Raw genomic sequence first — 16,107 nt, 5'->3', positions numbered from 1 at the left:
CATTCTCGTCCTGAAGAAGACCCGCATCAGAGGTCGTGATTTCCCCGTATTGCGCCAGGGTCGAAACGTCGACGATTACGCCCCTTTTAATTTCTTAAAGCCTATACCTTTTTTTTTCCCCTGTCCCTTTGTAAAATAATGTATATAGATTTGTAGGGGTAAGCTTTGCGAGTGCAATTTAGATTGTTCTTGTGTTGCACTGAATTATTCTAAATCTTGTGCCTTAAGTTTTCCTTCTCGCATCACTTGAGCACCCTTTTCTGTCTTCTTTATTGTGCATTTTATGAATATGTAAATAAAACTACAGTATAAATTCCTTTGATACTGTTGTGTTGGGTTCATTGCATTTATAGCATAATAAGCTAATCATACATCTCCTGTTGTGTTCAGATTTCATCTGATTAACTGTTTTTGTGAAAAACTAATATTCACATTAATTGTCTTTCATAAATTGTGTCTAGGACCACTCTCTTATATATGCATTCAAAGAGCGTCACTAACCAACCATTCCAGATTCAAGAAGCCATTACTGCCTAGCCTCGCTGCATTCAAAGAGCGTCACTTCCTAACATTTTACAGATTCAAGAAGCCATTGCTGCTACGCCGGCCCGCATTCAAAGAGCATCACTAACCAACCTTTAAAGATTCAAGAAGCCCTTGCTGCTACGCCTGCCTGCATTCAAAGAGCATCACTACCCACCCTTTCCAGGTTCAAGAAGCTGCTGCTATTCTGCCTGCCCACATTCAAAGAGCGTCACTACCTAACCTTTCCAGATTCAACAAACCATTGCTGCTCTGCCTGCCCGCATTCAAAGAGCGTCACTACCAAATCTTTCTAGATTCAATAAGCCATTGCTGCTATGCCTGCCCGCATTCAAAGACCATCACTATAAACCTTTACAGATTCAAGAAGGCATTGCTGCTACGCCTGCCCGCATTCAAAGAGCATCACTATCCAACCTTTCTAGATTCAAGAAGCCATTGCTGCTCTGCCTGCCCGCATTCAAAGAGCGTCACTAACCAACCATTCCAGATTCAAGAAGCCATTACTGTCCAGCCTCGCTGCATTCAAAGAGCGTCACTACCTAACCTTTCCAGATTCAAGAAGCCGCTGCTGCTACGCCTGCCCGCATTCAAAGAGCGTCACTACCTAACCTTTCCAGATTCAAGAAGCTGCTGCTGCTACACCTGTCCGCATTCAAAGAGCATCACTACCCAACCATTACAGATTCAAGAAGCCATTGCTGCTACACCTGTCCGCATTCAAAGAGTATCACTAACCAACCTTTCCAGATTCAATAAGCCATTGCTGCTACGCCTGCCCGCATTCAAAGAGCATCACTAACCAACCTTTACAGATTCAAGAAGCCATTGCTGCTATGCCTGCCCGCATTCAAAGAGCATCACTAACCAACCTTTACAGATTCAATAAGCCATTGCTGCTACGCCTGCCCGCATTCAAAGAGCGTCACTACATAACCTTCTCAGATACAAGAAGTCATCACTTGCATTAAAGAACGGCCATCACTACCCAATCTTCCTCCATCCAGGCGCTTATGGCACAGCCTTCATACATTCCAGAAGCTATTTACTGAAGAAAAAAATCTGCAAACCCTACTTTTTGGAGAACATTTTTCTGGCAAAGAAATATTTTTGCAGAAGAAATCTAACAATATTTTTCCATCGGTATTTTCCACATTTATATTTTTGACAGCTTTGACAACTTTGTGAAGTTAAACCTTTACAAATGTTTCCAGTTGAAGTTATAATTTCATTCATCCTTAAAATGAGCCTGCATTGTCCATGTGCTCTCAATGCCTCATCAATAAATCAAAGCGCAGCTGACCAGCTTTATGAAGCAGCCTGACTGCTATGCATTAAACCATACTCGGATGATGGCTATGCCATGGGAAAACTGAGTACCATAAACTGGTCAGTAGCACCATCAGGACCGCCTCATGAATGTGTGCCTCCTCACAGAGCACAGCTGTCCATGTTTATGAAATAGCACTTCCTAAAGCGCATACAGTTAACTCAGAGTTCTCCTGATTATGTCCATGCGCTGCAGACAGTTCAGCTCAGAAACAGAAACTCTGCTCACTGTTTCCGTGTTGTTTTGTCTGTAGTGCATGCACTCATTTGGAGAAGTTGCGAGTAAAATAAGTGCGTTCTACTATATGCATCCATGCAAAACCAGGCGTAGAGCTGTGCCCTGAGAAAGCACACACCTCCATGATATGACTGTGCATGAGAGCTGCTATTTACAGCTCGCAGACAGGGCAGAAGTGCAGTATTAATCCTCCATATAAATTATTCGTACAATGCATATTATCTAAATATATAAATACAAACGTTAATAGTGCATTAAAATAGATGTGTTTTATTGCACATTGTATATATATATCCCTAAATGAAATGTGGAATCAATTAAACTCGCATCACCCATCTTAGCATTGACTTGAGTCAGAGTAGATTAATACAAGTTCGAGGTGAAACCCGTTCGTTGTAATGATGGAGACGTGGCCTCATATAGGGCACACACCCTACACATGACACATAATCCCAGCATAAGCAGCTGACTGTTCTTGGTTTAGTCTAAATTGGTCTGAAACATTTCCATGAAAACAAAGGTTTGTTTATGAGGCCTGCTGCACTGTTTGTTGACAGCTTGCGGAAGTCAACAGTAACCACAGTAATCACCAGAGCATTCGATGGGACTGTCGCCGACAGCACCTAGCAGAGCACATCTGGAAGGCAGAGAGTTTAATTGACGGACGCGCAACAAGTGGTGCGTCACCAGTTTATACTGACGATTAAAAGCGACCTTTTGGTGCCGTTGAGAAAGTTTATTGGACGTTCAGCTTCCTGGACTAGGTGAACATACATCTTTTTTTCTTGTAATCTGAGTGCATGCTGACATGGCCACTAGGGGTCAGCCGTGCGTCAAGCGGCTGCCACGCGCGTGCTCCCTGGATGCGGGTTCCAACGCTGCATCTAAAGAGAAGCCCACCGCCCGACCGCCCGGGGAAGGTTGACGTGCAACTAAAGTACAAACCTGTCTTAATATCATTTGAAAGGTCTGCACGTCGCTGCAATGCCAGCTACAGCCGGGCTGCTGTTCTATGGAAAATGGCTTTACATTCAAGTTATCACATTACATACATGTTTAGTAAACATGCAGTATTTTGGGGGAAACAGCCTGCAAATATTAGCGGCTGTTTATCAAGGGCATGCCGTTTGTGGTGTAGATCCAGCTGGGAACACTCTCTATCACGTTGCAATTGGGCCAGCATTAACTAAAAGTACCCTTCTACATTAACTCGTTCTTATCAGCCTAGGCCAAATTGCATTAGGTATTTATTGATAACGACAGCCCTAAGACTGAAATTGAAGTTTGAGCTATTTAAAAGAACTAGATTATAAAAAAATTATAATGCAGCTGATGTTTTAGCACTGGAAGATTTCTCTCATTTGAAGATACTACTGTCGATTCAAGTCATGAAGCAGACTTTCCCAAATTAAGGGCCCTAAACATAAGAAAGATTCAGAGTCAATTTCAGTTTGCCTGGTTCTCTCTCTATTTTTTTTCTTGTTCTTTGTCTTTCCATATGCATGCCTACCTTTCTCTGTTTCTCTTTGTCTGACTCCATGGGTGTCACCTTGCCTGTCTTACTATTAAGCCCTGGCGGAAAATGTATTTCTTCATGAAATTTGGAAACTCCACCTTACTCTTGTAACATTCTGTTCAAATTCCGCCAGTCACCATGTAGTGCAATTTTGTTCTCCCGCGAGGTTCCAGAAATGCGAGCTGCTGAGAGTGAGTGAGATTTGACACCCCCTACCAAAATTTTCGGTTGATAGAAGGACTTCCGGTGAAATTAACTAATGCTGGTGGTCTCACCAGTTTGCAGTCAGAGGTCTGCTTCGTAAGTAGATTTTCTCGAGCTGCAGCAAAATCAACTCGAATGGCTGTGCGCTCTTACTCACTGCATAGTGCAGAACGTGCTACTGGTGCTAAATCATAGTGGAGATGCATGTTTCCGCCAATTGGCAGAACTCCACAGAATCTAGCTGAGTTTTTATGTAACTCTGCGGAATTCTGCTTAATGAAATTTTGCGAATTCCGTCTATCCCTACTTACCATCACCTGATAGTCTACATGGTCGTCTATCTCGCAGTACCTCTATCCGTAAATACCTATCTCTTACCCACTCTTTGTAGTGGAGTAGCTGCTGGGGGGGCAATCCCCCCCGGATGGCACTGTTTTTGGGGCAGAAGGAGTCATGATTGTGGCCCACCACCATCCCCCTGGGTCCGAGAACATGTCCTTCATCGGTCACCCCAGGAACAAGTTGGCCACCAAGCCTCCTACCTACCCCCTCCTCCCCGCTCTTACATGCACCCGGGCAGCAAATTAAATTTAGGGACCGCCCCATGTGGTAGTACATCTAATCTAGCTACACCACTGATGCTGTGTCTGCCTGACAGGCTCTCTTCCTGTCTCTTTGGTTTCTCTCTCGTGCTCGCTTTCTGCTTCTCTTCAGCCCGCTCTCCTTTTCTCTCTTCCTTCCTTTTAATAGCTTGAGTACTGCGAAAGTAGCCACAGTGCCAAAGTGATGGGCAGGAAAGATAATTTTGGAAATGAGTACTTGGTAGTTCCCTCACTCAGAGAAGATAGGCTATGTTTACCAGGACTAAACAAGTATTGACAAAGCCAATCGGTCTCGCCGGCCTATTAGCTTTGCCAATGCTTATGGAATTACAAGACAGCAAAGATGGCTGCCCACTGCTATTGACGTTGCCAATGCTTGTACAGTTTCAGCACAGGCAATTACATATGCTTCTTGGAAGTATATTTTGTATTCTTTATTAATGTTGTAGTATTCCAGGATGGCCGTGACTAAGAGCCCGATTCACAGAACTAACTTAAGACAAAATCCTAAACTTACTATCATTTTGGTATTCACAGAAGGCACTTACTCATTTTGGTATTAACAGAAGGCACTTACTCATTTCGGTATTCACAGAAGTTTTGGAGTCCTAACTTTAGGACTCCTAAATGCCTTCTGTGAATATGGAAAGTCTTAAAATTAGGATTTTTCTCAATTTAGTAGTAGTAGTAAAGTTAGGACTCCTAACTTTAGGACTCCTAAATGCCTTCTGTGAATATGGAAAGTCTTAAAATTAGGATTTTTCTCAATTTAGTAGTAGTAAAGCTAGGACTCCTAACTTTAGGACTCCTAAAGGCCTTCTGTGAATACGGAAAGTCTTAAAATTAGGATTTTTTTCAATTTAGTAGTAGTAAAGTTAGGACTCCTAACTTTAGGACTCCTAAATGCCTTCTGTGAATACCGAAAATCTTAAAATTAGGATTTTTCTCAACTTTACTACTACTAAACTGAGAAAAATCCGAATTTTAAGAAAATGAGTAAGCGCCTTCTGTGAATACGAAAATGGTAGTAAGTTTTGTCGCACACTATTTAAAACTGTGTCTCAGGCATCGCACGAACTTATGAAAATTATATAGCTGCATTAAACACGGACTTTAGAGACAGTACAGTGCTCTCTGCGAGAGATCAATTTTTAATATATCATGAATTTAATGTTATTAACAACTTTTTTATTGTGCATATTTGTACTTTTATGGCTTTCAACATGAAAACCGAATAAAGTTCTTTTGAATTTGAATTTGAATACTACTAAACTGAGAAAAATCCTAATTTTAAGAAAATGAGTAAGCGCCTTCTGTGAATACGAAAATGGTAGTAAGTTTAGGATTTTGTCTTAAGTTAGTTCTGTGAATCGGGCCCTTTATGTGTAAACGTGCTATATAGATGCAATGCCATAGCTACCTTGGAACAGTGCAAATCCCCCTGCAAGTATACATTAAAGTGCTGCTTACAAACTATCTTCAGTGAGGTCTTTTTCAAACTTTTCGTCGTTTTAACCATTTGTATCTTTATTAACCCAATTCCAAGACTCGCCATCCATATAACGTCATTTTAAATACTACTAAGTTCGTTGAGACTTACAAATAGTGCAGGAGGCTACAAGGCGAATTACCAGAGCTGTATCTACCACCCACCACCTGCCCTGCCTCCGTGACCTCACCCAACAGCTGCACACATTTGGACTGCTACACTAAAACCACAATTTCCGCTTGGTGAAGCTCAAAAGAGCAGTGGTGCTAACATATAAAATGGACAATCAAACAAAACAGCGATAAACGTCCCCACTAACAGCTGTTGTGAGAGGTGAGGTATTTGCCATCTACTATATGCCTACCTACACTATCTCGAGGAAACTCCGTCACAGTTCCTTCCTTCCTCTGTCGTGGTATTAGGAATGGAGACGTGGAAGGAACCACCTCATACCGGGGCCAGGAAGAGATAAGTGGACTCGGTGTGGTGGAGGGTAGCGCGGACTGTACCACGTTGCTTTTGCGCACAGGTTGAGAGAGCTACATAATTCTATTAGGTAATGACAGTCGGCGGGACAAAAACACGCATGTTCCTATCAGTGGTCTCTTAGGCCTTCTCGCCACGTCTTCTAAACGTGCAGCCAGACCAGGCCCTGCAGTTATACACACAAAGGTGGCTTGTGCTTTGTTGCAGGTTTGCCGGAACCCCTCCCCTCCCCCCGCGCCGCCTGCAGTAGAGAGAGAAGGAATGCATCAAACGACACAATCCGAGCTTCAAGTAAAGGTTAATGCCGCTTAAGAAGAGCTCAAAGAGCGTATTGGGACAGCGTAATCCGCAAAGCTGTCTCCATCACTTCTGCAGCAGGGCCGAGAAATCCCTCTGCCGGATAAAGTGCAGGCTTTGCGCAGTGTGTTCCCCCTCAGCCTGCCTGGGAAGGATTACCACGGCACACGGCAGCCAGAGAAGCGACCGGGCAGCTCATGTCAGATTTCACCTTCTCGCGGCCCCGCCCTCCCTGCCGAGAGCTCTTAAAAACTCATTTAGCACAAAAGGCCATTTAATTGCAGCCCTTCAGAGCGCGAGGGACAGAGAGGTACTGTTGAGAGGCTGGAGAGACTGGGGCGAGGCGCTTCAAACGCTGCTGCGCACGAGGGCGCCCACAATCATGAGCCACGCTCGCTAAATCAACAGCTTGTCTGGAGGAGCTCAGGGTACACAGCAGAGGAACGGATGCTGAGCTTCGGACAGGCACGGGGGCATGTGGCACGGAGACCATTCGACGCCAATCGCGAGCACCCCCGCTATGCAAACACACGAGCCACTACATTATGCTGATATTTGTATCCAAAGTATTAGTACAACGTTGTGAGCTTTCCAGACCACAAAGGGCACCTCGCCTCAGACAGCTGCAGCGCAGGAAGCGAATGTAGGCATCAGATGTTGACACATCTGGAGTCGGAATCTATATTGTATCCAAGAGCAGGGTAGGGCGGGCAACTCGCTTGCACCTGTCGAGGTAGCCCGTAAATCACACTGTATCACTGTGCATAATATAAGGAGCACTTCTTGGCTGCAGGGTCTAAAAACCATCCGTTGGCAATAATACAAAGAAAGAGGCGAAGGGTACCCTTGTGATGATTATGACATACGCTGCGCACCCGTGTTTCTAATCAAAGCCTGGCAAATTCCCAACAATCACCTCATGTCATGCCTAGAACATCACGATGGTCACATGATGCACACGCATGAAGCGGTGACAGCACATGTGATACGGTGGCATATGTCATGGCATAATAGTATATATGAGATGATGGAACATCTGGGAGGGGGGCACGTGCATTACTCTGGAATAGCGGGTTGTTCCTCACACCCGGGATTGTGGTTCATAGTTCTAACCAGTGGTGTTTTATGCTCAAACTCACGGTTCTGCCTTTCCCAAGCGCCAGCCCCGCATTTCCAAAATTCGCATGTTTTAACGGTTCCTTCAGCCATTGATCCTTCCAGCCACATTCTTTAATCCTTTTAACTCACACTTAACATGTTAAAGGCTCACTGCCGGAATGATCTCCAAGCTCACATCCATGCACTGTCAAGGCCTGCGGCTGTGTGCAACAAACGTCACAGCCCCTTATCTTAGGAGCACACACCCGCGGGTGCACTAGTGAGAGCTGAGTGCAGAGAACTATGCAAGCTTCCATCCCTGAACATCAACCCTCACAGGTCTACACGGCTAACCCCACACGCCTCCATGTCCGGCTCTAAATCCCACATAAGCCAAGCTCACAACGCTTCCCCGTCAAAGGTCACGGCCACTATCACTTTCTGAGCTTAAACCTTTGGATGGCCCAGGGTTACCACTCTGCATCTCCAAATTCCAAATTCTGCACGTCTGAACTCACAGCCCCTCTATATGCAAGATCACAGCTCTGCATTACCGAAAATCACAATCCTTCATATCCCAGCCCAACCCAGTGCATCATTCAAGCACACATTCTGCCTAATGCAACCTCACATAACCGCATTGCCCAAGCTCACGCCCTTTGTGGCATACATCAGATCTCTGCACCACTGACGCAGAACGCTCTTTACGTCCGAACTCTGTGGCCTGTGTTTGCCATTCTGATGGTTTGTTACCAAAGCTCAGAGCTTCGACGTTTTTTAAGCTTTGGCATTTTTTTTAACCTTTTAAACATATGGAATTAGAATACATTGAAGCGTTACGAACTATACACGTGTAGATTGCAGTTGTGTTCTGATAGACCCTAGAATTCACAACTCTTGCTTTGCAAAAATGCAATTGGCGAAGGGGGACGACCCCAAGCTCAGATCGACACTGACAACGTTTGCGACTTTCAGCATCCAATCTCACTTTGCTTACTTCCTCCCATGTTCACAGCCCTGTATTATCCAAGTTTTCAGCCCTGCATCTCTACAGCCACAGCCATGCATATGTGAAAGCAGAGCCCCTCCACTTCGAGATCACTGCGCTGTGTGTCTTGGACTCTAGCACTCCATTCTCTGCATGTTCCGCCTTGTGCGCCCTGGACCACAGAGAATGCATGATTCCAGCTCACCACAGTCTGCTGAACCTCACATCCTTGAACCAACCTAGGCAGCAGCCAATCATTACCTAAGCTCAGAGTCATGGCCTTAACTTGTCCCGGCCCTCACTTGGTTTAATCCCATGCTATACTGCACTTTCAGCCATACTGTACTGTATGTTCAAGTTCATGCCCCTGCAACAAGGCAGAAGCAAAGTATCAAAGCCCTGCATGCCCCCGGAAAATCTGTCACAGTCTTGGTGCTCCTGATTACAGTTCTGGGTGTTTCTGACAGTGCTCGGTTCCGCTGTTTTGATTCACAGTTCTAGGAGTGTTTAGTAGGAGTGCCTGGAATGCCTAGGTCACTGAGTTGGGTGATGTCCCTCAAATTTCTTGGTGCTCTAGACCAGAGTGTTGGATGCTCCTGGGTTATAGAACTTGATGCTTTTGTTCACAGCATCGTGTCCTCCTGGTGCACAGTGCTATGTACTTCTCCTGGGTCACTATGCAGCATACTGTGTGAGGGTTGGTGGATGTTCCTAAAAGCACTGAACTGGATGCTCCTGGGTCAAAGAGTTGGATGCTCCTGGGTCATAGAGTTGAATGCTCCTGGGTCATAGAGTTGGATGATCCTGGGTCATAGAGTTGAATGTTCCTGGGTCATAGAGTTAAATGCTCCTGGGTCATAGAGTTGTATGCTCTTGGGTCATAGCGCTCGATGTTCCTGGGACGTAGAGCTGGATTCTTCTGTTCAAGGTGTAGTGTACTTCTGGGGCACAGTGTTATGTACTTCTCCTGGGTCACAATACACCATACTGTGATTGACTGTGTAGGATTCTCCTGGGGCGTAGATCTGGATGCTCTGAATCATAGAGCTGTTTGCTCCTGGGACATAGAGCTGGTTGTTCCTGGGTCATAGAGATGCATGATCCTGGGTCATAGAGATGCATGATCCTGGGCCATATGCCTGTTTGCTCCTGGGACATAGAGCCGAATGTTCCTGGGCCATAGAGCTCTATGATCCTGGGTCATAGAGTTGGATGCTCATGGGTCATAGAGCTGGATGTTCCTGGGCCACAGAGCTGGATCATCCTGGTCATAGGGCTGTGTGCTCCCGGGTCATAGAGTTGGATTCTCCTGAGTCATAGGGATGGATGATCCTGGGGAATAGAGCTGTGTGCTCCTGGGTGATAGAACGTTTGCTTCTGGGTCATTAGCTGGATGCTTCTGCACCATAGAGCTGTTCCTGGGTCATAGAGCTGGATTATCCTGTGTCATAGAGCTCAATGGTCCTCGGCCATAGTGATGGATGATTCGCGATCATAGAGCTGTGTCCTCCTGGGTCATCGAGCTGGATGCTTCTGGATCATAGAGCTGGATGGTCCTGGGTCATAGAGTTGGATGATTCCAAACACACTGTTGTGTGCTTCTGGCACAGTATTAGGTACTTCTGCTGGGTCACAATGTAGCATACTCTGTGTGTGACAGTGTTGAGTGCTCCTGGATCACCGAGATGGATGCTCCTGGGTCATAGAGGCGGATGCTCCTGAGTGAAAGAGCTGAATGCTCCTGGGTCATAGAGCTGGATGCTCCTGGGTCATAGAGCCGGATGCTCCTGAGTGATAGAGCTGGATGCTCCTCGGTGGTAGAGCCAGATGATCCTGAGTCTTAGAGCTGGGTGCTCCTGGGTGATAGAGCTGGATGCTCCTGGAACATAGAGATAGATTATCTTGGGTCATAGAGCTGGATGCTCCTGGGTCATATAGCTGAATGCTCCTGAGTGATAGAACTGGATGTTCTTGGTTCATAAAGCTGGATGCTCCTGGGTGATAGAGCCGAATGCTCTTGGGTCATAGAGCCGGATTCTCCTGAGTGATAGAGCTGGATTCACCTGGTTCATAGAGCCGGATGCTCCTGGGTCATAGAGCCGGATGCTCCTGAGTGATAGAGCTGGATGCACCTGGTTCATAGAGCTGGATGCTCCTGGTTCACAGAGATGGATGCTCCTGGTTCATAGAGCTGGATGCCCCCGGGTCATAGAGCCGGATGCTCCTGGTTCATAGAGCTGGATGCTCCTGGGTGATAGAGCCGAATGCTCTTGGGTAATAGAGCCGGATGCTCCTGAGTGATAGAGCTGGATGCACCTGGTTCACAGCGCTGGATGCTCCTGGTTCATAGAGCTGGATGCTCCTGGTTCATAGAGCTGGATGCTCCTGGTTCACAGCGCTGGATGCACCTGGTTCACAGCGCTGGATGCTCCTGGTTCATAGAGCTGGATGCTCCTGGTTCACAGAGATGGATGCTCCTGGTTCACAGAGATGGATGCTCCTGGTTCATAGAGCTGGATGCTCCTGGTTCATAGAGATGGATACTCCTGGGTCATAGAGCTGGATGCCCCCGGGTCATAGAGCCGGATGCTCCTGGTTCATAGAGCTGGATGCTCCTGGTTCATAGAGCTGGATGCTCCTGGTTCATAGAGATGGATGCTCCTGGTTCATAGAGATTGATACTCTTGGTTCATAGAGCTGGATGCTCCTGGTTCATAGAGATGGATACTCTTGGCTCATAGAGCTGGATGCCCCCGGGTCATAGAGCCGGATCCTCCTGGTTCATAGAGCTGGATGCTCCTGGTTCACAGAGATGGATGCTCCTGGTTCATAGAGCTGGATGCTCCTGGTTCATAGAGATGGATACTCCTGGGTCATAGAGCTGGATGCCCCCGGGTCATAGAGCCGGATGCTCCTGGTTCATAGAGCTGGATGCTCCTGGTTCATAGAGCTGGATGCTCCTGATTCATAGATCTGGATGCTCCTGGTTCATAGAGCTGGATGCTCCTGGTTCATAGATCTGGATGCTCCTGGTTCATAGAGATGGATACTCTTGGTTCATAGAGCTGGATGCTCCTGATTCATAGATCTGGATGCTCCTGATTCATAGATCTGGATGCTCCTGGTTCATAGAGCTGGATGCTCCTGATTCATAGATCTGGATGCTCCTGGTTCATAGAGATGGATACTCTTGGTTCATAGAGCTGGATGCTCCTGGTTCATAGAGCTGGATGCTCCTGGTTCATAGAGATGGGTGCTCCTGGTTCATAGAGATGGATACTCTTGGTTCATAGAGCTGGATGCTCCTGGGTCATAGAGCCGGATGCTCCTGGGTCATAGAGCTGAATTTTCCTGGGTCATAGAGATGGAAGCTCCTGGTTCATAGAGCTGGATGTTCCTGGGTCATAGAGCTGGATGTTCCTGGGCCATAGAGCTGGATGCTCCTGGGTCATAGAGCCGGATGTTCCTGAGTGATAGAGCTGGAAGCTTCTGGGTCATAGAGCCGGATGCTCCTGGTTCATAGAGCTGGATGTTCCTGAGTCATAGAGCTGGATGCTTCTGCTCACAGTGTTGTGTGATCCTGCCGTACAGTGTTAGGCACTGCCAGCAGCACATTGTGTGTCACACTTTGGGTGCTCCCGGGACTGAATTCTTTATACTGTAGATTGCAGAGCTTACTGTGGTGGATAAGAGTATTGATTACTCCTGTTCACAGTGTTGAGCGTTCCTGTGTCACAGTGCTGGGTGCTGTGCCTTCGAGTGATGGGTGCTTCCGGTCACAATACTAGGTGCGGTAACTTAAACTGTAGGGTCCTCCCGGCTCGCAGTGCATGGTCCTTCTGTTTACAGTGCTGGGTACCGTGGGTCACGGCGCTGCTTGCACGCTGCACCCCCGTGTGTCCTGGTCACACACCGCAGGCTTCCTTGTGTGACAGAGCTCTCTGTGCAAGGCGACAGCGCTGCGTTGTGACCCAGCGCTGCTCACAACCAGAGTGAACGGAGACGTGCAGGGTGTTACTGCTCTTCGTTTGCGGGGTGAGGAACGTGGGAGTCCCGGGTCACAGAACTAGGTGTCCCAGGGACAGTGCTGGGTGTCGTGAGCACAGAACAGGTGGCAGGTGACAGACCCAGATGTCTTGAGTGACAGAGGGAATCCTGCGTCACAGAGCTGCCCTCGGCTCTCTGAAATGGGCGACAAGGGTGACAGACCTGGGTCTCCGGGTGACAGAGCCAGGTCTCCCGGGTCTCTCACGGGGGACAGTGCAGGGGTTACAGCTCACAAGGGTGAGTGTTTCTGGTCGCAGCCTGTTCCGCCTGAACACTATTTGGCAGGATCATAAAGTAGAATTTAAGGTGACAGGGAAGTGGGGCACCGGGAATCTGCGCAGCCGTCCATAGAAAACTTTCTTTAGTCAAAAAGAGAGAATGTATGTTCCAAAGCAGACATAGAGAGAAGGCTCGACTCACCTCAGTGCTGCAGCTCTGGTCCCGTCACAGCCGGGGGAAGGTAGCCAGGCAGCGGTGCGCTCGCCTCTCCAAGCCCGGTCCTCGCAGTGCAGCTCTCTGCGCCAGCGGAGCAATCCACATGTGTGCGAAGTGTGAGCCGTGAGCTGCTCCCATACACACAGGGCAGAGCAGGGAGTGTCCCCGGGGTCCTAGAGCCGCCCGCAGCCCGGCCCAGCAGGAGCACAACCTCATCCCCAGACACAACAATTCAGGGACTTCCATCCAAGCTGTGCAACATCCTTACAATATTTCTTGCAGACAACAATAAACAAAAGCCGGATCTGTCACAGAAACCTCATGGACGTCTTCCAATTTCCCCAAAGTGAAAGACGTTGTTTTCGCTAACAGAATATTGAAACCATTTTCTTCAAATATTAAAAGAAATGGGTGCATACTTTGTCGAAGGAATTTAGGGTTAGAAGTTGTAAATGCTGCATTTTGCCCGTAAATAAACGTTGTGTGGGGGAGATAGGGAACAGTGCGTTTTACTGTTGTATGCAAGTTTATAACCATATCCCCTTTGTCGGTGATCTTTAGGATGCCAGCAACTGATTGGGTTAATGAATCTGCTGCAAACATGAGCGTTCAGCAAGCATGTCAAAGACTCACATCCTTGCAGAGCTGATACACGCCGTTAATTCTTCTGAGGCCAGTAACACGAGGGCCATAGAGTTGATAAGTAACAATGTTCACTGATTACTTTGGCTTTGCAACAAAGCTACAAGGCCGCGATGCCACGTGTTAGGCAAAAGTAATTATTCTATTTTATTGTGACGCCTGCGGAAATGGTGGTGCAGATTGCAGTAATGCTGTCACCCTGTGCCTGCAGAATATCCTAGACATGGCAAATCATCTGGTGTCTGTTGGATTGAATCCATTGTGGTTCTTCCTTTGTTTGTGCCACAAATTCCATTTGCAAATACAACAAGTGTGGTCAGGTGACTTGACAAGGGACAATAAAAGCAATGAAAGGAGGGCTGCTCCCGGGTCGAATGGTTTTTTATGATGGATAATATCAACAGAAGACTAGATCTACTTCCCTGCATTGTGTACATGATTGTTGCATTAGAAGAGAGTCTAAGCCTTGATGGTCAAAAGTCCTCACCTATTACGTTCTGCAGAAGTAAGGATTCAGTTCAAGTCTGAGCCACTCACAATAGTCGAGGATTTATTTTCAATCTCCTCTATGCAAGACCTGACCATTCCTGGTGATGCTCTCTCTCTGTCACTTTCTCCCTCTCTCTGTCTTTCTTTCTGTCTCCCGCGCTCTGTCTCTCTCTCCCTTTCTCTCTGTCTCTCTCTTTCTCCCTCTCTCTTTCTCTCTCTCTCTCTTTCTCTCTCTCCATTCAAAATCTTACATTTCTATCGGAGTTCATTTGCATCAACAAAAATATCTGCAAGCATGATCAGGTCTGTTCTGAAAAAGTTCTTGGGGATCACAGAATTCACATTTTCGCCTCTTAACTGTGATGAAGAAATAGAAGCAAAATGGAAGTTTTCCCTTGGATACTCGTTTTGTCACGTAGGACGTAGGCGTATCCCTGAGTCCTTAAGACACCATCAGAATGCGTAGTTACAGGTCTACATGTGAGGGAGCCAGACTGCATCCTGCAGAGGGAAGCATCTCAGAATCCAGAGAAAGCTGCAATTGATAATCATATCAGCTCTGTGCTCCTTGCACTCCGAATTAACCTAGCAGAACCCTTCATTTTGCACATTCCAAACAGAGGCACCTAAGAAGACTGATCAGTGGTCCTGTAGGAATCCATAAATGTATTTATATTTATATTTACAAAGTATTTTCTATGAGTAGGTAGGAATTAACCCAAATGTGATAAACTCTGTGTCCCCACACTACCTTTCTTTACATTACCCACGCAGGGGTCCAAAACTCCATGATCAGCAAAACAAACAGGTACATCGGAGACAACATTTTACAAAGTAAAAACAAGCCAGCTTTATAAATGGTCACATGTCAAACCCATTCTAAGCACCTTGTACACTGCAGCTGCCAGCCGCTCTCAGGTTGTTACAGGATTACATATTACTTCAGGGTGATATTCACTGCTAGTGCTTAAGACGACGAGTTGTGTCAAATGTAAGAGAAGGAAAATGGATTTGTCAGCGTGGGGCACTCTTACCGGTTATTTCACGACCACCCAGGTGCAATGCACGGTACAGCAACAGTGAGGGCAGTGTGACTTCTCAAGCACACTCACTACAAGCCTACATATGATACAAGAACTACTTGGACATACACGTGCAGTTGGAATACGCTATTTTCGCTCGTGATCAATATAATTCATTTAAAATTATTGGAAAAAAGGAAGTGTCTACGCAGCCAAGGAATAATTACATTTTGCTTTCAGTGTTTCATTGAACAAAGCGGAACTTACCAGCGCATGGGAAGCCGGGCAGGCTGTCCACATTACCTTCACACTCTTCCCCAAGGTGAAGGTATGTTTCCAAGTAAATGAAAGGAATCATAAACAGGTCTCGGGTCAGTGAAACATATCCGGGTCAATAAACTGGGCCCATGGCATTAAATGTGCTCTGACAGTAGCTGTGGTCTTTCAGCTGCCAGAGGGAGCGCTCACCTCGGTCCATGAGAGGGAACATCTAATTCATTGTGCAGAGCAGTCGAAGCATCCGAGCGCAGCGCCCCTCCCTGGCTCCCTACTGTATGGCGGTGAGGGGGCGGGAATGTGCACAGCAGCCTTTTGATTGGGCGGAGCCCACAGGCAAACTATCAAAAAATGCCATGCCTCAGCACAAGTTAACCCTAACGGAGTCCTGTCAGGGAGCAGCATA

At 46.7% G+C, this 16,107-nt stretch overlaps 1 protein-coding gene across 2 annotated transcripts in view; it reads right to left on the bottom strand.

The window, feature by feature from the left end:
* The window catches only part of NGF (nerve growth factor), a 278,458-nt gene extending 262,557 nt beyond the window's left edge, over nucleotides 1-15,901 (bottom strand). Inside the window, exon 1 of one of the 2 annotated variants that reach the window (XR_015295751.1) lies at nucleotides 15,693-15,901. The gene's annotated coding sequence lies outside the window, so the exon portion shown is untranslated. Of the gene's footprint in view, nucleotides 1-13,257; nucleotides 13,384-15,692 lie in introns of those variants that run through there. The other variant, XR_015295750.1, reaches the window with a different exon arrangement.
* Nucleotides 15,902-16,107: the final 206 nt, after the last annotated feature.

This window comes from Lissotriton vulgaris, chromosome 5 (genome assembly GCF_964263255.1).
Source record: "Lissotriton vulgaris chromosome 5, aLisVul1.2, whole genome shotgun sequence".
NCBI classification, from domain to species: Eukaryota; Metazoa; Chordata; class Amphibia; order Caudata; family Salamandridae; genus Lissotriton; species Lissotriton vulgaris.
This window is presented reverse-complemented; position numbering and strand designations above follow the sequence as displayed.